This window comes from Lepidochelys kempii, chromosome 4 (assembly GCF_965140265.1).
Source record: "Lepidochelys kempii isolate rLepKem1 chromosome 4, rLepKem1.hap2, whole genome shotgun sequence".
In the NCBI taxonomy this organism is placed as follows: domain Eukaryota; kingdom Metazoa; phylum Chordata; order Testudines; family Cheloniidae; genus Lepidochelys; species Lepidochelys kempii.
The window spans coordinates 96,675,254-96,695,490 of record NC_133259.1 but is presented as its reverse complement, the minus strand read 5'-3'; the positions used below and the strand labels follow the sequence as shown (position 1 = coordinate 96,695,490).

General features: G+C 43.3%; 1 protein-coding gene across 2 annotated transcripts in view; it reads right to left on the bottom strand.

The window, feature by feature from the left end:
• The window catches only part of SMIM14 (small integral membrane protein 14), a 70,011-nt gene extending 50,154 nt beyond the window's left edge, over positions 1-19,857 (bottom strand). The window contains exons 1-2 of one of the 2 annotated variants that reach the window (XM_073342254.1): positions 19,622-19,857; positions 5,408-5,499 (exon numbers count right to left, since the gene is read on the bottom strand). The gene's annotated coding sequence lies outside the window, so the exon portion shown is untranslated. The remainder of the gene's footprint in view (positions 1-5,407; positions 5,500-19,621) is intronic. The other variant, XM_073342253.1, reaches the window with a different exon arrangement.
• Between the last annotated feature and the right edge of the window lie 380 nt (positions 19,858-20,237).

Genomic DNA, 20,237 nt, shown 5'->3' with positions numbered 1-20,237 from the left:
GGTTTAATTAATGGCAAAAATGGGTAGTTTCCCATCGTTTTCATTCCTGCACTCAAATCAGAGTTGCTTTCTCTCTCTACTAAAGCAACGTAAGAATCTTCAGATCAGTTTTGCATAATACTTGTGGTCAAAACATCATTGCTGACTTTGTACTATCATGGGCTAGATTCAGCTTGGTTTTGTGCTGGCCATGCAGGGCCCCCAAGGTGGAACAATCGTCAAGTTTAGATGCTGTAGAAGCAGAAAGCAGCTGCAAACTTTCCTCTGGCAGGAGGGCATCATCACAGTCCCATATGAGTAGAGTTAGTCTGCAAGTTGGAAGCCATGTAATAAGGGTATCCAGAAGATGTGCTAAATCAAGCACATCTGCTCAGCAGTCTACCAGCTAGACTCATGGGAGCATATAATCTAATAGTATATCTTGGCTCCAATGTGTGTTCTTAGGCTATACTTGGTATCAAAATCCTGTTACAAAATTGCACAATGTATTTTCCATTTACCTCACACTAATCAGAACTGGCTTTATCTTATGTCAGTTCCTATCCATCCCTACACCCAGTTCCGGCATATAGCCCTCTCCACTATGAGTCACAGCAACTCTGCCTTTTGTAAATACAGCAGATCATCTATAAAGAAGCTAAGGAATGAGAAGGGTTGTGCCCTTTTTTGCTTCCTTATGGTGTATAAAGAAGGCTTGTATTTTTTTCTCTCCAAGAAGGTTTTTCCATTTGCTTGTATTTTTTTCTCTCCAAGAAGGTTTTTCCATTTGCATGCTTCCCTCTCCCCCTCCCATCACTAGATATCCAGTTATTTGTCTTTTTTGTTTTTCCTAGATGACTCTTTGCACAATTTAAAAACTAGAAGAATTATGACATCAGAGATATCAAGCAAACAGAAACTAGTTAAATGACAGGAGAGTTATTTTTATTCTGTTTAAAATTCTTTGTTTTTCCTTTTTATTGTTACCAACTATTTAACTCAACCCCCAGATAAACAACTGGAAGAAAAGTTAGGTTTGTTAAAGATCTCACATCCCCCACCACTTTAATGAAAGTATACAAATTGTAGATTTACTACAAGTACTCCAGCAGAATCAGTGAAAAATCACACACACTTGACTGATATTTCTAAAGTAAAAACAAGCATATTTAAAGAGCTCAGCAACACCTCTCCTGAGTAAACAGCTTGCAGCTGGCGAGCAGTGGGAGACAAAATATACTGTTTCCATTTCACAAAAAATCATCTTTCTTGTTCCAACAGTGAACTCCTTCCTGTACCGAAGCAAGCAGGAAGCTCTGTACATTCTCCATATGCTAGAAGCTCTCAGGTGTGGCTCCAGAAGTCCAGGGATTAGTACTAATGGTAAAAAGTCAGTATGTGAATATTTATAGAGCAAAATTTCTATCTGCAACCGAGCCGCAATCCACAAAAATGGTTTGCGGATATCCACTTTATATCCTCGGATATCTGTGGATTTGCAGGGCTCTATGTATTTACTTGGAAAGAAAATGCAATTTAAAAATAACCTTTTAAAATTCAGGTTTTCAAAGAAACACCCATTGCAGCTACATACACAGTGGTTGCATATGTACCTATAGAGACAGTACAGATATTAGAGTGGATCAAACCCTGCACCTCCAGCCCCAAAAACACAAACCTCGACCGCCCTGAGCTACAGAAATAACTCCACTAACTTTGAGTAAGTAGCAGGCTCTTCTCTTTCCTAGGGCCTGCCACTACAGGGAGATATGATCTGGCATCCTCTAGGCCAGTGTATAACTGGTTTAATATTTTCACCACAGGGAACTGTTCTGTTGGCTGTCAATGTGTGTTGCAATTTTACTGCTCCTTTCCTGCTAGAAGCTCTTTGGATGGATGTAGCTCTAGACACAGTGCACTGGTAATGGCTGGGGTTTAGGCAGCTGGACCTGTAATGTCCATTGGGCAGGGGCTGAAGAGCAGGAGCTGAGATTAGTTACCAAGCTGAGTCAGGAGATGGGTACCTAGGTCACGCTGGGTCGTGCTCAAAGGCAGGAGTAAAGCACAAGACAGGGCAAGCGACGATGTCTATAGCAGTAGTAAGCCAAAGTCTGTGTTCGCAAAAAGAAAAGGAGTACTTGTGGCACCTTAGAGACTAACAAATTTATTTGAGCATAAGCTTTCGTGAGCTACAGTTGTTGTTGCTCAGATGGCTCTCTGGGGTAACTTCCTGGTTTAAACAGTTGATGTGCATCAGGTGGCTGCAGAATTCTGTAGCTCTGGCCTCTTCAGGCAATACTTCCTGTGATATCTACCCCTCTAGTAATTGTTGGGTGCTACTGAATCTAGCTCCTTAGTGGCAACATAGATTTTAGTTGCCCAGGACCCTGCAACCCTGGGCTCCAGGCCCATGGACCCTCATACCACTATACTCAGTGGAGGAATGCTGGAGTTTTTCCATAGTGCTTGAAACCTTTTTGATTTATCCAAATTTGTTGTCATTAGTGTTAACCATAGATCACTGAGTCTTGTCTTTACACACAGATACTACTGTGGAATTTTATAAGAAGATTGAAGACTGCCCTCCTAATCCTCTCTTTGCTCTTTTGTTTCAGATAGCAGCAATATCTAAAAGCACCTGTCAAAATGCTATAACAAATCATTTAATTAATTTTGCTTTTGAAATCAGCTTCAATAAAAACCACTGTACAAATGAAGTTATTTAAAGACAAAGGAAACCATTTGTTATAGCTGTTTTGGCACTGTTGAAAAGTGCTAACAAGCTAAAAATTACAAGCCATTACAAGTCCGAAGCATCAACAACATTCAGAGAATTTACTTCTGTCCTGGGGTGAGCTCGGAATCCAGTCTAGTGCATCAGCCAAGTTCCCCACTCTTCCATGGTTGCCCAGAAAATCCTTCTCCTCATAAACAGAGCACGTCTTCCTCCGCCCCTCTCCACCTGCACTCAATGTGTCTTCACGTCTAGATCTTCCCTTTAGGCACACAACCCTTCCTGCAAACATTCCCTTCCCAAAAAGAAAAGGAGTACTTGTGGCACCTTAGAGACTAACCAATTTATGTGAGCATAAGCTTTCGTGAGCTACAGCTCACTTCATCGGATGCTGTAGCTCACGAAAGCTTATGCTCAAATAAATTGGTTAGTCTCTAAGGTGCCACAAGTACTCCTTTTCTTTTTGCGAATACAGACTAACACGGCTGTTACTCTGATTCCCTTCCCAGCATCTTACAAGTCCTAAATCTCCCGTATTTCAAGTAATCTGACCCTTCACCCAAAGAAAGAAAAGATAAATAGACAATGTGCTGAGGGGGGAGGCAGCATAGCTGAATGGAGCTAGAGAATACACATCCCTAAGGCAGTAGAGGGATTCAGTACTATATCACGAGAGACATCATAATCCCCAATACATTTTAGAAATATGATCCAGAATAGTGGTGGGCAACCTGCAACCCACATGCGACCCATCAGGGTAATCTGATTGCGGGCCGCAGACATTTTGCTGATGTTGACCATCCGCGGGCACGGCCCCCCACAACTCCCAGTGGCCACGGGCCGCAGGTTGCCCACCACCAATCCAGAATGTGGGGGCAGAGTCATGCCTTCTCACAGGAACCAAGGGGAGAAGGCATGGCCCTCCTTATTCAGGAGCTGGTGGAGATGGTTCGAGCACCAGAACAGGCTAGACCAGCCCTGAAGTCTTTATAAGGGCTGAAGTCCTTTACAAAGGGACATTCTTGGATTAAATTTGGTCCAAATTTAGGTTTTGTAAAAAGAAGCTTTGAACCTAAAACCAATTTAAATGTTTCCATGATTTGTTCCCCTTTATATTCTAGGGCAAACTGTTTAAGCAAATATTCCTCTGCACTATATGAAGCTCAGACATTACAGCACTGTGCATTTTTTAACCCTCTTTCTATTGGAAAGCAATTTTCTCTCTCAGCATCTCTCCCCACTTACAGCTTGATCTTGCTTCCACTGAAGCAAGTGATAGAACTCCCAATGACCTTCAATGAACCAGGACTTAGTGCCCTACAAAGAGCCCTACAATAGATTTCCAGAGCACTATTCATGGCCATTCCTCATATGGCCTATTACCTGTGCAGTTTCAGACTTTATTTAGAAATTCAGCCGGTGACATTAAGGATCTCCCGGCTGAGTTTTTACGGCAAAAGGAAAACTGGCTGACTGGGCTACAAAGGAAGAGCAGCAGCACTGTTCTCAAATGTGAAAGTGGATCCTGCCATCATGAGTGCTGCCATGGATCAAATGTGGCTCCTGCTATGGCTTTCTCCTGCTGCTCCTCCCAGATTCGGATTAGCCACTTCGCTTTGTTGTCTACTGAAAAAACAACAACCCAGAAAGGGTTTATGTGGCTTCTACAGGACCCAGTGGGTATTCTCAGCCACAGCAACACTTTTACAAGTTTAAAATAATCCCCCCCCCCCCCCGCTCCTTTCTTCATTATTCTAAGGAGAAAAAGCTGTTTCTGTACTTGAAAGCAGCTACACATGTCCCCCTGGAGCTCCTTCTGCAGTTTGATGAGTTGGTGAGTTTATTTCTGCACTGAAACTTTACTCAGGATAATTAAGCAGATCCCAGTTGAACTTTTCAATGCAAATTAAACTGAGACGTTCATTTCTTTATGGAAAGTCTACTTAAACACACACCCTGTAAACACTGATCAAAGAAGCCAAGGATACAATAGGCCTGGGGAGTGAACTACTCTGAACTATGTCAGGCTTGAGGCATGCTAGGCTGGGGTCACTGAAGAGGAAGCTTGCACTGTTGCTGTCTGTGAAGCCCTTTATCTGTACGTAAATTAGGACTTCATTTTCCAGGATTGTCCATCTGCACCTCTCACAAGCACCAAATTCACTTTAGATAACAATTTAAGAAGAAGAAACAAGAATAAGAACAGAAATAAAAACAAAAAAAGAGCTGATACAGCCAAGGAAGGAGTGCTGGAGGTACCACAGGGATATGCATTGGCTAAGGAAGGGGATCCAGAGACAGGGCAGGTTGAGGAGGGGGAATACTGAGTAGAGAAGGAAGTTCTGAGCACAGAATCTGTAGCTACACTGAGGATTTTCTGATGCTCTCCCATGGTTCCTCTAGCACTGATCCATCTCCAGTTATTCTAGCAATGGTGAATTGTGTTAGGCCACTAGGATTTTTACCACCGTGTCATCTAATTCTACATCGGCTCTGAGCAGCACATGGAGAGAAACGAGTCTACAGCAGCACTGATGGAAGAATTTCAGAAAGTCTACACTGTGGACAAGGTCAGAAGGAGAGGGAAGAGAGTCCCGAGCAGAAGGAGAGGAAAAATAAAGACGACACAAAGATTGTGAAACACAATACAGGATTACAAAATAGACTTTAAAATAAGGGGTGGTACAAGATTACCTCAGAAATTAATGAGCTATGGAGACTTCCACCTCTATGGTGGATCAGCTCATGTCCTGCTGAGGGTCACAATCTTCCTCCCATTCCAGTATCTGCAAAATTCACATTGATTTCAGAGGGGGCAGGATGTGGTCCCAAGATTGTAGCAACTGAAAGCACTTCCATTTGTTGGCTGTCTGGCATCTTATATAAGATGAGGGGAAGTCTTAAGGCTTGTCTACCTGCCAAGTTGCATCTGTTATTTAAGAGCAGTGCCAAAAGACTCTGTGGACACCTATTTTGGTTTAAGTACGGCTTATTTCAGTTTAGAGTAAATTGGTAGGAACAGATTTAAAATAAACTTAAATAAGCCACTCAAACTGAAAAAAGAGTGTCCCCACAGGAGTTTTTATCAGTATAACTAAACTGGTACAAGTTTGTACATAGACCGGGTCTTAGTTCAGTCCCTAGAGGACAAGTGTCTGTATATCAAAAGCATTGTTCCAGTTATCACTAATTGGTATTCTTATTGGCAGTCCCCATTCTGTGGAGAGAGAGAAAGAATATTTCAGTCCCAAGGCTAACAGTTCGGCATCTTTCATTAGCACTGAATTCAAGAGGAAACTAAAAAAGAACAACTTTTATATTTTAAATTTATTTACTTATTCACATGTAAGTGGCTTATTTCTTGTGGTCAAAATAGTTGAAAAGGAGCAAATTAGCCAGATCCAGTCATGGTTCAGAAAGAAATCTAAATGTTTTAAAACCCATTTTATATTATTTGATATAGAGTTATTGGCAAAATCCAACTGTCAGCAGCTGGTCACCCTTCTGTTAAAAAGATGAATTCTGTAAGAAATATCTCTTGATATAAAAGCTAATTAATGAAAGATGTCAACTGACTAGAACATTGTGCAAGGATAATATCCTCCTGCTGCTAGATAAATGTTTCAGCTTCACTTCAACAATTATATCTAAAGTAGGAGACTGTGACAGAGTTCTAGGGACACTGAATTTATTTCTATTATACAAAATGACTAAAAGAGATTTAATCATTTTGCCCGACGGATGTTAAAGCAGTACAGGGAGCTGTTCACTGTAAAGTTATTGACCTATTCCGTTCTGATTGGCTTAGAGAACAAACGTAGGGCCAAATTCTGCAGTCAGCATTTACACAGGAACTCCCATGGAATTTAACGCCTAGGGGTATGTCTCCACTAGCAACACTGAAGTGCTGCCGCGGCAGCGCTTTAACGTGGCTGTGTAGTCGCGGCACCAGTGACTAAAAAAACCCATCTCCACGAGGGGCATAGCTCCCAGTGCTGGGAGCCCGACTCCCAGCGCTGGTACACTGTCTACGCTGCCACTTTACCCGCTCTGAAACTTGAAGCACTTTGGGGGTGGGGGGTGTTTTTTCACTACCCTGAGTGCTGCAAGTTTCAGCACTTTAAAGTGGCAGTGTAGACAAGGCCTTAGTAGTGACTACAGGATCCAATACCCAGGAGGGTTTCCCTACGTTCTGGCTTTTGGTTAGTTTCTCCACCCTCCAAACTACTCATTACTTCCTCCAGTATTCCTGTCCCCACTCCCCAAGCAGCTCCTGCCAGTCTCTTACGGTCAAAGCTACAAGAGCTGTCTGCATGTTTCATTACTGTTTCTAACACAGCACACCTAGATGGCACAACTGCAGCGAGTGAACACGGGACCCATGCTGGTAGCACTGTCGCACTACATTAGATGCACTTCCATGCTGTGCCATTTCATCCTAGTTCCTCAGTGCTCTGGTAGAAGCTACAGGCAGGCTTGGGCTCCACACAGAGTGGCTCATATTAAACAGGAGCTGGCACCTGCCCAAGAGAGCAGGTAAATGGGAGACAAGAGCAAAGGGGTCTCCCATAAGTCTCCACAGGGGCAGGACAGAGGGGTAGCAACAGAGATAGACATCTCACCCCAGTCCAACCTGTATGCCTCCCATGAACTTCCACATGGCTAAGGTAGAGGCGGTGTGGACCTTGCTGTTTAAAACTCCACCCATGATTTTTTATAGGTAATATTTATGTTTTATAATAAAACACAAGTTATTTATCCTAAAAGGTTAACTACTGAAAAAGCCTGTGTTCCCCTTAACGGACTGTGTAACCTATTGTTAAGGCACCTGAGTTCTGGTACCAAGAGTTGTGGGTTTAAGACTAAGGCCTGGTCTACGTTACAAAGTTAGGTTACCATAAGCCCTTTGTGTTGGTCTAGTTGTGCATGTGTATCCGTTTAAATTTGTCTCCCACCTAGATAAGTGCCCCATGGTAACATTGATATAGTAACAGCCCCCGCCTCCGAGCAGTATTAAGCCAAGGTCAATGTATGGTGGTCGACACAGCATGAGTGTAGACGCTGCATTACTCATGTCAAACCTAAGAGTCCTCCAGCAGCTGTCCCAGAATTCCTGACACTGACTGCTCCAGTCACAATTATTAGGTCCATTGCCTGGGGTCACGTAGACCAGAAGCCCTGCTTTAAAATTCCCGCAAATTTTGGAAATTCCTGGTTATCCAATTTGGTGAGCACGCTTCTATCTGCTCTCTGCTGTTTTGTGCAACTGCCAAGCTGACCATGTTGGCTACATGTGCCAGGCACGCTCCTGCCTCGAGCAGACTGGAGATATTGGATCTCCCGGGCCTGTGGGGATAAGAGGCTGTGCAGGCACAGCTCCACGCCAGCTGTAGAAACTTCGACATCTATGAGCAGATTGTTTGGGGGATGCAGAGAAGGGGGTATGACAGGGACCAGCAGCAGCGCTGCGTGAAAGCCAAAGATCTGCCACAGCCATACCAGAAGGTCAGGGAGGCCAACATTTGATGTGGTGTTGAGCTGCAGACCTGCTGCTTTTACAATAAGCTGCATGCCATATGTGGCAGAGATACTCCCATGCCTCTGCACACCACTATGGATACCTCCAAGGAGCCCAAATCACAGGCTCCTGCCATGAACAGCAAGGAGGAGGAGGTGGAGGAGAAGTATTGGGGAGACAACTGGGGGAATCCAGCTGTGCAGCAAGCCAAGACCTGTTTTTGATTCTACCGCAGACCAGCCAGTCCCACCAGTCAAACACAGTTGAGCTCGAGGCAGGGAAAGGAACCTTGGGTAAGTGTGTAAATAAATATTCCATTACAGGGATGGCGCCCCCAAATTAGCAGGACACAGCTTTTGACTTTTCATTAATTTATTTGTACTAGAAGGGGTAAGTGCTACAACAAAGAGAGGCAGAGCTGCTACTGCTTTTCATTCCCTTCTAGAGAGTTAGGCAGGAGGATGGGGGCAGACATGTGGAGCAGTTTGTTTATGTACAAAGGATATTCCTTGAATCCACCTGAATGAAACTATAAGGGATTCATAGGATAGCAGCCTTATTTCTTCTCCACAGTAGGATGCTTTCCCATGTCAGTGGCGATTACTTCAGCAGGCACCATTTTTAGCAATACACAGGCTAGCTGTATATGGACCCGGACAGTTTTGGGATACCAGCAACACCAGTCCTCTCTCTACCTTTGTCAGTCTCAGGAATGAGATACCAGCTAACACCATCACCACCTGGTGCCAGTATTCAGCGCCATTGCCTTGTACTCATACTTTCAGTCAACCAAGCAATTTCTTCCTCGTTTCCCTCACCCATGGCAGGTCATACTCCCTGTGGCTTGAGCTGAGTGTGGCACTGGGGATCAGGAACTCCAAAGCAGAAGTTTCAAAATGCTTGTCTTGTTTAATACTTTAGGGGAGCGGAGGGTGGGGAGGACGAGTTCTGAACCTTAAGTTTAGCTTTCTGTTCCTACTATTCTAGAAATGGTACCTTTGTGTGTTTTATCTGTAACTGCAGCCATTGCGGCCTTGAGAGGGGACTCCATCTACGTCAGTGGAACAACCAACCCAGATAAGCAGGAGAAAAGAGGATGTGGGAGGACATGTTCTGCGAGATCTTTCAAGCCAGTGCTGCATCAGACCTTGAACAAAGGGCCTAGAGAGTGAATACTGCAGACTGTATGGAGAAGGAAAGGTGAAGGAAAAGGAGAGGAAGATGCACCAGGTCATAATGGAACTTCTCCAACAGCAAACGCAGATGCTGCAGACTCTTGTTCACCTCCAGGTTCAACAATCCCAGGCTTGACTCCCATTACAATCTGTGGAGAACTGTAGTATAGTGCCTTCCTCCCTGCCCCCCTCAGGGCCAGCATGCATACTCCTACCACTCTACATCGGGGGAAAGCATGGACAACCACAGCTTCAGCTACACTGACTTGTGAGAGCCACAGTTGATGTACTTGTAGTATAATGGACATCAATGTTCCTTCCTCTGGTTTATTTATCATGGTTAAGGCTATGTTTTAGTCACTGGTATTTTTAGTAAAAGTCAATGACAGGTCACGGAAAGTAAACAAAATTTCATGGCCTGTGACTTGTCCATGACTTTTACTACATACCCCTAACTAAAACTTGGGCAGGGGGACACTGGTGCTCTGGGGGGGGGGTGTGGTCCGGGGGGCACTGGTGGAGGTGGCCTGGGACCTCGCTGGTGCTAGGGGCAGGGCAAGCAGTGATGTGCGGCATGGGACACCTGCTGGTGCTGGGGGGCAGGCGGGCAGCAGTGCATGGCCTGGGACCCCTGCTGGTGCTGGGAGAGGGAGGGGGTTGGCGGGACTGCCAGGCTCCCTACCCGGCTCCACTTGTCCCTGCAGCTCCCAGGTGGCAGAGGGGCCAGGGGGCTCCGTGCGCTGCTTCTGCCACAAGCGCCAGTTACGCAGCTCCCATTGGCCGGGAACCACGGCCAATGGGGGCTGCCGGGACAGGGCCTGTGGGTGCGGGCAGTGCGCGGAGCCTCTTGGCCCCTCTGTCTAGGAGATGCAGGACCATACCAGTGGAGCCAGGGAGCCCTCTACCCCAAGGTAGGCGCCCCCCCACATGCCCTCTAACCCTCTGCCCCTAGCTCTGAGCCCCCTCCCACACACACAAACTGCCGGGCAGCCCCTAAGTCAGCACTGGTGGCTGCAGAAGTCACGAAGATCATGGAAAGTCAGGGAATCCATGAGTTCCGTGACCGACTCACAGCCTTAACAGTTGCATCCGATGAAGTGAGCTGTAGCTCACATAAGCTTATGCTCAAATAAATTTGTTAGTCTCTAAGGTGCCACAAGTACTCCTTTTCTTTTAGCCTTAATTATGGTTCCTAAAAATTTTTTAAGCCATTATGTATTTACTTTTAATATCTTCAGTATTTTTTGGAGCTAAGTGAATAAAATGTTTTTGTTTAAAAAGTAATTCATCTTTATTAGTTTACACAAGATGTATAATGATTGCTGGCAGTGAAAGTAGTGCTTTTGTACACTCACAACTCTCAGGTCAGTGCCAAACACTGTAGTCATCAAAAATGTACAGTAATCCCCCCCAGTAACAGGTGCACTGTCACTGATATATGAAAAGATGTGTAAGCACCACACAATTCCTAAAGGTCCCCAAACAATCACCCCAGGTTGAGCAGAGTACACCACAGCACATTACTGTGGCTTGCTATTAAAGTGCTTGTTCAAGCCTCTCTAAGACACATAGATCCTTATTGACCTTGTCTGATAGCCCTTGTGTCTAACTGTTCAAACAGCTGCTCCACATCCACTCTCCACCCTATTGCAAGTTTTCTCCCTTTGCCTCACAAATACTATGCAGGACACAACAGACAGCTATGACCATTGGGATATTTTTCGCACTGAGATCCAATCTGCTGAATAAACAACACCAGTGCCCTTTCAATCTACCAAAAGCACATTCAACTGTCATTTTGCACTTACTGAGCCTGTAGCTGAATCTTTCCTTGCTGCTGTTGATGTGGCCAGTGTATGGTTTCATGAGCCAGGGGAGTAAGGGGTTGGTTGGGTCCCCCAGGATCACTATTGGCATTCCAACATCCCCAGTGGTAATCTGGCAGTTAGGAAAGAAGATCCCTGATTGTAGCTTTCTGAACAGTCCTGTGTTCTTAAAGATGTGAGCATCATGCACTTTCCCTGAGCAGCCAACATTGATATCAGTGAATCGTCCCCAATGATACACCAGCGCTTGCATAAGCATGGAAAAGTAACCCTTTCTGTTGATATAGTCTGTGTGGGAAGGTGGTCTGGGGCCAAAATGAGGATGTGTGTGCCATCTATCACTCAACTGCATTTTGGGAATCTTATAGTTGCAAAGCCAGTCTCAGTGTCCTGCACATTACCGAGAGTCACAGTCCTGCGTAGCAGGAGACAATTAATGGCCCCGCAGTGGATTTTCCCCCTCCAAACTTCCCACTGACAGGTACCAATCCGGTGTTGCAAATTTCCACGTGATCACTACTCCCTTCTCCACTGTCAGTGCAGCTCTCAGTTTGGCATCCCTGTATTGAATGGCCGGGATGAGCTTGGCACACAGATCCAGGAATGTGGCCTTGTGCATGTGAAAGTTCTGCAGCCATTGCTTGTCACCCCAAACCTGCACTATGATTTGATCCCACCAGTCAATGCTTGTTTGTCAGGCACAGAAGCGGTGCCTCATTTTCTGCAGCAAGTCTGTGAATGACACCAACAACCCTGAATTGGTTTTTGCTGTGTTCCACAACAAACTGACCATGAGGAAGAGAAGTTGGTTTTTTACCCATGAAGGCTTATGCCCGAATAAATCTGTTAGTCGTTAAGGTGCCACCGGACTCCTCATTGTTTTTGTGGATGCAGACTAACATGGCTATTCCTCTGATACTTGTGACCATCAGGAAATTGTCATGTTCCCTGTGTTTCTTCTTGAGGCTCTGCAAATACCAGAGGAAAGTGTGTCCTTTGCTTGCAATGCTCATGACAATAGTGCAGAGCTGTGCAGGCTCCATGCTTCTGTCATAGAGGCAGACAGTGACAAGTCCTGCTCAGGTTCATGGGAAAGTCAAAATAGTGTGAAAATTATGGGATAGAGATGACATTATGGGATGGAGAACACTGTCTTATGGGAAATTGACCCCTTGCTCCCTGTTATCACTGTGTGAGTCATTTCTGCCTCACCATATGTTGCCAAAACTACCCAAAAGACATTGCGCCGTATGGTAGTGGGTTGCAACTGGGATACCTACCCATGGTGCACTGCACTGTGCATTGACACAAGCACTCCATGTGAATACAAGGTGTGCTGAAGCCAGGAGCTAAAGTATCCATGTGCACAAGTGATATACTAACTGCGGTGGCAGTAGTCCAACATAACTTTTGCCTGCAAAACTTTGTAGTGCAGACATGGCCTATGGGTACAATTTTCAAAAGTGTCTATATGATTTAGGAGCCTAAATTCTATTTTCAAAGGAGATCTAGGCACTAAGGAGCTTAAGTGTCATTTTGAAATTTTTACCTTATATCTAGTTTGCTCAAAGAAGCAGTGAAAAATATAGCAATCCATACAAATGCCATTATTTTCTCCTCCACTGAATAAACAATTTTAACATAAATAAAAAGTAAAGTTTTTCTGTTGTCTTGAACCAGCAGCTCCAGCTTCTGTAGCTCTAATGCCCTAAACAATATGCTATATAGCCTGCTAATAGAAAAAGAGATTTGTTCAATACTTGAACAATTCTCTAGGTTAATAAAATACATAATAAATTCTCTAAACTGTACAAACACACACTGAATCCTTAGCCCCACTCCAGTCCTGTACAAGCACACAAGTATGCTGAAATTCTCTGGAATATTTTGATCTGGTTTTTTTCCTCCAAAGATGACACATTTCCACTAACTTGCCACTGAGCAAATGTTTCCCCTTTGAGCCTGAAGGGATCCCATAGGTGTCTTTTCATTGACTTCAGTAGGAGTTTGGTAAAGTACTTAGAACTCATGAACCAACCAATACTAGTTTATCAATAAGAGTATGTTTGCTTTTGTTTTTAAAATGGTGCACTTTGCTTTATTGTCATGAACAAGTTGCTTTCTGACTGGCAGTCCAGTTTCATTCCCCTCACTCTTCCACCCCTTTATCTTTAATCAATACTTATACCACATGAATTCTGTGGTAATCAATAGGATTTCTTGACAGCTGATTTATTCACTGATGTTAAAGTAAAAGAAAACCCATCTTTTATCAGAGAATGATGCCCCTCTACTCAGCAGACTAACTGGCTAGTATGGATGCCATATTCTGTATTGCAATTGTCAATGACTGCAAAGTATTATCAGAACTAATGAAAGGTTAAAAAAAAAAAGATAAATCCATGAACCCATCAGAAAACAGATTTTTGAATGTATAGCACCACCTAGAATAAGTCATTGTAAGATAACTTTAGCACAGGATCAGAGTTAGTTGCTTTTAAAATACACATCACAGCTTTGCATCAGCATTTACACAGTACAGAAGTGAGAGACTATTATCTTGTGACCACATTTTGTTCCACTGCCATTTTCTCTTGAAGGTCAACCATCCAGCAACCTCACTGGCTCAAACAAAGTCACTATGGTGTAGTCCATGAATAAGAACATGTGTATACTTGCTATAGGTCTATCATAAAAGCTTTGACCAAAATTTTGAACGTGGGTGCCTAATTTCATATTTAGGCATCTAAATAAGTTGCCTGATCACGAAGGGTGCTGAGCGAGCGCCAACAATTATAATGGGCTTCCATAGGACCACTTGGGTAAGTAAGGCCTATTCATGTGAGCAAGGTTTGGCAGGTACAAGGATTCATGTTTTATTTAGTTTTTACTATTTAAACAGCTAACTGCTGTCTTTAGAGATATCATATTTTCATATGACTGGACTGATCTTTTTCTAAGTAGGCTTCTAAATATGAAAGGAAGAGATCAAATATTTCAAGTTTTCTAAAAATACTGTCCGACTAAAAATAAAGCTTTTATGACAGACCAATAAGAAATATACAAATTGACTTTCTGGATTACACCAAAAAGACTGTGTTTATGCCAGAGAGGTCATCAGATGTTTCAGAGTAGTCAGTGGAAATTAATAGAGTTAAACCCACTTATACCAAGACAGAAATTGTCCCTATATCTTTAAACGGCTGCTCTATTCTTTTCTAGCATGGATTCTTCTCTTTTAAGATGTTAAATGCTTTGGATCAGACAATTATGTTAGCTGTAGTAAGAATTAAACTGTATTTACTCTTATGCAAGACAGTCAGACGTTTTAATGAGTGTACATCTGTTGCAGCCCCAGAACCAAGATTGGACTCAGTGCCAAGTTCATCCCTGGTGTAACTCCATTTAATTCCACAGAGTTATATGAATGTGTCTCATTACCTTTAAAATATAAGGAAGCTACTTTAACTGAAGTCTGTGCAGCATCCATGCAAATTTATAACACCCTAATCGTCTTGCCCAGGAACAACATTTGGAGGGGAAGTTGTGCGAGGATCTCTTAACTTGCATGAAAGGCAAGATCATTCACCTCCAGAGCACCACTCTCTTTTGTCCCAGGTGGCCACCCTGTACTGCCAAGAATCCATGGATGAATGGGTATGGTATAGACAGGGGTTCAAGCAACAAATTTTTTGGTGGCCTCAAAGTGCAGCCACCAACTCTTCTTGCTGGTGGCCATTATGACAATTTTTCCAAAAAACTTAATTAGCTTTAGGAAAAACAAATAAATATGTACACATACCTATCCAAATCATTGTAATTTATTTATGTAGAGGTTTTTTTGCAGACTTAATAATAATAATAACAATGTACAGTACAGTTGTTTCTATTATTCACTGGACCTAAACAGAATAGAAAAACAAATAAGGTGTTTTGCACGTTTTTGTCTTTTTTGTTGTTGTTCCTTTTGCTTTTTTGGTTTCTGTTTGTTTTTTATTAGAATTGCTAGCTAGTAAGTATGCTTCTTTGAAAAGGGATATTTGTATGTTAATATCTCTTTTCACAGCAGCAGACTTGTTAGCTAGCGGGGAGGCAGTGAAAAGTGATATTAACAAACATACACATATCACTCTTCACAACAGATTTACTCAGCCCTGGCAAGCCGGGGGACAAATTAAGCCTTGGATGGATAGGGAAGCATTGGGGGCCAGAGGTGATGGGGTGGATGGGTCATGGGCAGTGGGAGGCAGTGGGGGCCAGAGGCAATGGGGGTAGGGGAGTTGAGCCTGAAGCCCAGTGGCCAGAGCCTGCTGCCACATGGCTGAAGCTTGCCGCCTGTCACCCCAGGGCGGGAGCCAGAAGCCTGAGTCCCCTGCCCATGGGAAGGTGGAGAACTGACACCAGCTGTCTGCTTCTCCGGCATTTGTGGCTCCAGAGGGGGGGCAGGTCCCAACCTGTACTTGCAGACCCAGGGGAGGGGTAAATGCTTGCCCCCCCCCATCACCGCCCAGGTGACTATGGCCACAAGAAAAGCCTCTGGTGGCCACATTTGAGAAATGTTGGTATAGAAGGACCAGGGCACGAAACATAAACCTGCCCTCTACCTCTATTGAATCCCATGGTGAATTCAATAAGGAGTTAATACAAGCTGTGGATCCCTTACATCACGAGTAGTCAATAGGTGGCCCGCAGGCCAAATTCAGACCACCAGATACTTTTGAACAGTCTCCGAAACCTTTTTCTTGACTTGGTATTGTCATTATTGTTATTATTTTCTCTGGAGTCTGGACCTTGACTCTACCTTGACCAAGAAATTTGGACCTTAGCAAAAACTATTTGACTACCGCTGCCTTACATTCTGAGGAACCCCCTTCCAGGGAAATTTCATGAGGCAGCTGTCAATGAAGGGAACCTAGACACTAGAGGTTGAAGGGAGCCATGCTGCTGAAGTTAATCCAATTCTTACTTGAAAAGGAACTGGAGGAATTGACTCTACGAGCCAGATCCTGCAAGGTACTGAGTACCCTCAACTGCTATTTGACTTGGGATATGAGAGCACTCAGGACCTCCCAAGAGGCATTCAGCACCTTATAAAATTGGGTCCCGTATTAACAACTGGAATTCAAGAACTGTCTGTGAAAGCAAAAACAGCTTTATAAAGAAAATATTAAGAAATGGAATATGCAGACTACAAAGTTTGAATGAAATGCATCTTTGGTTTATCTGAGAGTTAAGTGTATGCAAATCATGTTCAGTTTTCTCTGATTTTCTGTAGAATGTGGGTTGAAGATATATTTGGGATATACATTTCTCCATGTATAATCTGTTAAAATATTTTTTGCATTTACTGTTAAGAACTCTTAGATCAGTGTAAAAACACAGAAATAAGATTGTGATATTTTGTACTGCCAAACAAATACCAGTTTCCTCCATCAAATTCAGTCACATTCAGAGATATGGTCATGCCACTTCTTCTATTCTGGTTTGAGGCCCTACTGAGATTCTCGATGTGCAAAATTAGTGACCAATTCTGCTGCCATGGACTTCAGCGGGAGCAAGACTGGGCCTTTAAGGAGGTAGTTTAGTACCTAAAATATCTATTACAATGTACTCTGAAGCATGACTATCAGGTTTTTTTTATGACAAGTCTGTTATGCAAATAAATTCCACACATCAGTACTTCTCAAGTCTAAATATATGAAAGTAGGAAATGAGAAAACAGCCAAACAAGAAGTGAATAAGAAGCTAACTTTCTCCAAAGTCAGAACTCCACCTGATAAAAACAGACCTTATCTAGATAGTCCAGTTATAAAATGATGAATAAATCCTAAACTGCACTGCAAAATGCCATTTATACTGATAACATCTTTAATAACGATGTAGGACATCAGTAATTCTTATCATGCTAATTTTTGTTCAGATTCAGGATCAAATACTGGTCCCACCCAGCATGTAGACCAAATTACTGGGCTGTGTGCTGGGAACTCAGAGGAGATAAAGATGGGACGGGGAGGATGCTCTAAAGCCATGGTGATGAGTGCAGTATAAGAAACTAGATAAAAATAAATATAATGAACATGATTCTATGGGAATCAAGAATCAGAGAAATTAGCCACTTAGTCCACAGAAAAATACTACAGCCATTCAGTGGCTGCAACTGCAATCTCAAATCTGTGGTAGGGTCTAGTTCATGCTCCAAGAGGGGGCCAAAGAATGACCAGTGCATCTGTGAAGTGCACTAGCAACAAAGCAAAGCTGAGCTGATCCTTAAGTAGACCAACAGCAATTCTAATACGTACTACTTTGCAATTCTATAGCACCTTTCATACAAGAATCTTAAATCTCCTCAGAAATATCAGTTGATCCACACAACACCACTTTGAAGTGGACAAGAATTGTTATTCCCATATATTGCCTAAGGAGAAAATAAAAACCAAAAACATTAATTGACTTTGCCAAGTCAGCAGTGGCAAGGGAAGGAATGGCAATCAATATTGAACTCATTGCCCTCACCTCTAACCATTAGAATACATACACTCTCTCTGTTGTCATTTGCTTTCACTATTCAGATCACATTCTTAAGATTGTCAAGAATATACTACAAGGTCAAACTTTAAATTGATTGTCAGTAATAATAATTAGGCAGATTTCTTGAATCTGAACAGGTCAGAAGAATATGGAGAATTCAGTGGGATTATTTAGGATTTATTTCCTGTCACTGTATGTAACAAGGAATCAAAATTAGGTTTTTTTTATTTTGAGGTCTTTGAAATGAGATCTGCTTTTGGGAAGCATTGTTTTTGAAATGACGAAGCTCAGTAAGGCCCCATTCCGGCAAAGATCTCTTAGAAGGGGGCAACCCACCAATGTTTGTCCCCCCTTGCAAGACTAGGAGTACTTGTGGCACCTTAGAGACTAACCAATTTATTTGAGCATGAGCTTTCGTGAGCTCACAAAAGCTCATGCTCAAATAAATTGGTTAGTCTCTAAGGTGCCACAAGTACTCCTTTTCTTTTTGCGAATACAGACTAACACGGCTGTTACTCTGAAACTTGCAAGACTGGGACCTTCATCAGTGATCACAGTATGCATTTAGGCCAACATTTTCAAAAAGGCTGCTAATTTTCGGTAAGTCAATTTAAATATCCAAAATCTGAGGCACTTAAAATTTTAGACCATTTTTGAAAACTTGGTTATAAGCATAGACGGAATGTTCAGCTTTGTACAAGACAAATAAAGAGTCTCCCAGTACCAAATAACTTAGAAACAGAAGAGACATTAATTTTTAAAATACACACACAGATCAAATCTAGAGAGGTGCTGAGCACCTACTAAGCCCTCAAAACTCCTAGTGAAGTCACTGAGTGAGTTGCAGGTCAGCACCTAAGAATTTGACCTCATAATGGTTATGAATATACGAATAATCATATATGCTACCTGTGTGTTCTGAAAGTGGTTCCTACTTTAGTATAATATTCTATAAACACATGCCACTATAGCACTGTGAAGGAGCACTGAGCAGAATCACATATTCCAAACACCTATAAAAACTGATTAATAATATGACTGTATCTTTTTGCCAATAATATGGCTTGCAAAATATAGTCTGATTTCTCCCACTTAGTGGTGTGTGCTTTTTCAGAAAGCATAATAGCTAATACCTACATACTGCAGTGGTTTATCTGTCGGTCCACCAATAACTTTTTTTTTTTTTTTAAATTCACCCAAAATTTCGCTAGTTATATTGCCAAAGAGTGAATACAAAGCTGATTTAGCTAACAAAATATTATTTGAACCCAGACTATGTCATGCACTGCCTGAGAGATATGAACAACTTTGCATGTTAAAAATATAATTAAATTACATTTCCAAATATAAAGTGTACAGATGTTTCACTAGTTTTTTATAAAAAACAAACCAAAAAAACAAGATCTCCCAGACAGTTAGCAGTGCATCTTTTCTTGACACCTATAAGATGTCTGTGAAAGAGATGTCAAGAGATTTTTTGTACTTTAACAGGCTTTAAATCACAGATCAAATTTACAGGAGAGCTCACAAAGCCTCACTGGATCCAACTAACCCATGGCCTTGGGGTTAGTGCAGTGTTGTTATTCTAAGTGCAGGGTTATTATTATCCAGTCTAGTTTTCAGCGTTGGGGCTTTTACCCTTTCCCCTGAAAGGCTTCTCCAGTCTCTCAGATCTCAGTGTAAATAAGGGCTGAAGGGAGGGGTTCCTCTGAAACTTTTTTGACAGAATCTGGTTCTGCACAGCAACACAGCTGGAAGGGGCAGTCTCCCCGCGGCCCCCCGCCGCAGTCCCCAAACCCTACCGTGAATGTGGAAACAGACCAAACCTGCAGACACGGTGCACGGAGAGGCAGACACTCACCTTGCCCTGGAGTCTGGTGCCGTGCCCGCTGCCGCCTTCTCGCTCCGCCTGCTCGACAGGCAGAAGCAGCCGCGGCTCAGCCCCAGGAACCAGCCCTGCGGAACCTTTCCCCTTCTGTTTTGATTTTCGATTGACCACGTCAGTCTAGACCACAAGACCCGGATCTGCCGGTTCAGAGACAGGGGAAGCGCTTTCCCGGCCTCCCTCTCTCTGCTCTCACGTCTAACTGGGCGGCGCGGAGCGCCTGGCACTGCCCACTGCATTCAGGCGGGGGTGTCCCCGGCAGCAGGCAAAGCCAGGATGCAACGGCGCCAGATTCAGCGTCCTTCACTGGAGAGGGGACCAAGCAAGATTTGGGGTGAGGGGCTCGTGTCTCAGGCCATCATGAGACCAGGGAGATTTCCACACGCACAAACAGACGGCTGGTGAGTGGGGCTGTGAGGGTCTTATTTGAATCACACAGCTGGATCCTCCATCTCCTGAGGGGCACTAAACGACACTGGGGTAAGAAATCCCGCTCCTCCTCCCCCCCCCAATCTTTTAATTCATAGCAACGTGACACACAGCACCCAATTGTGTTTACACAGCCAAAAACTGCCTACACCAATAATCTGAA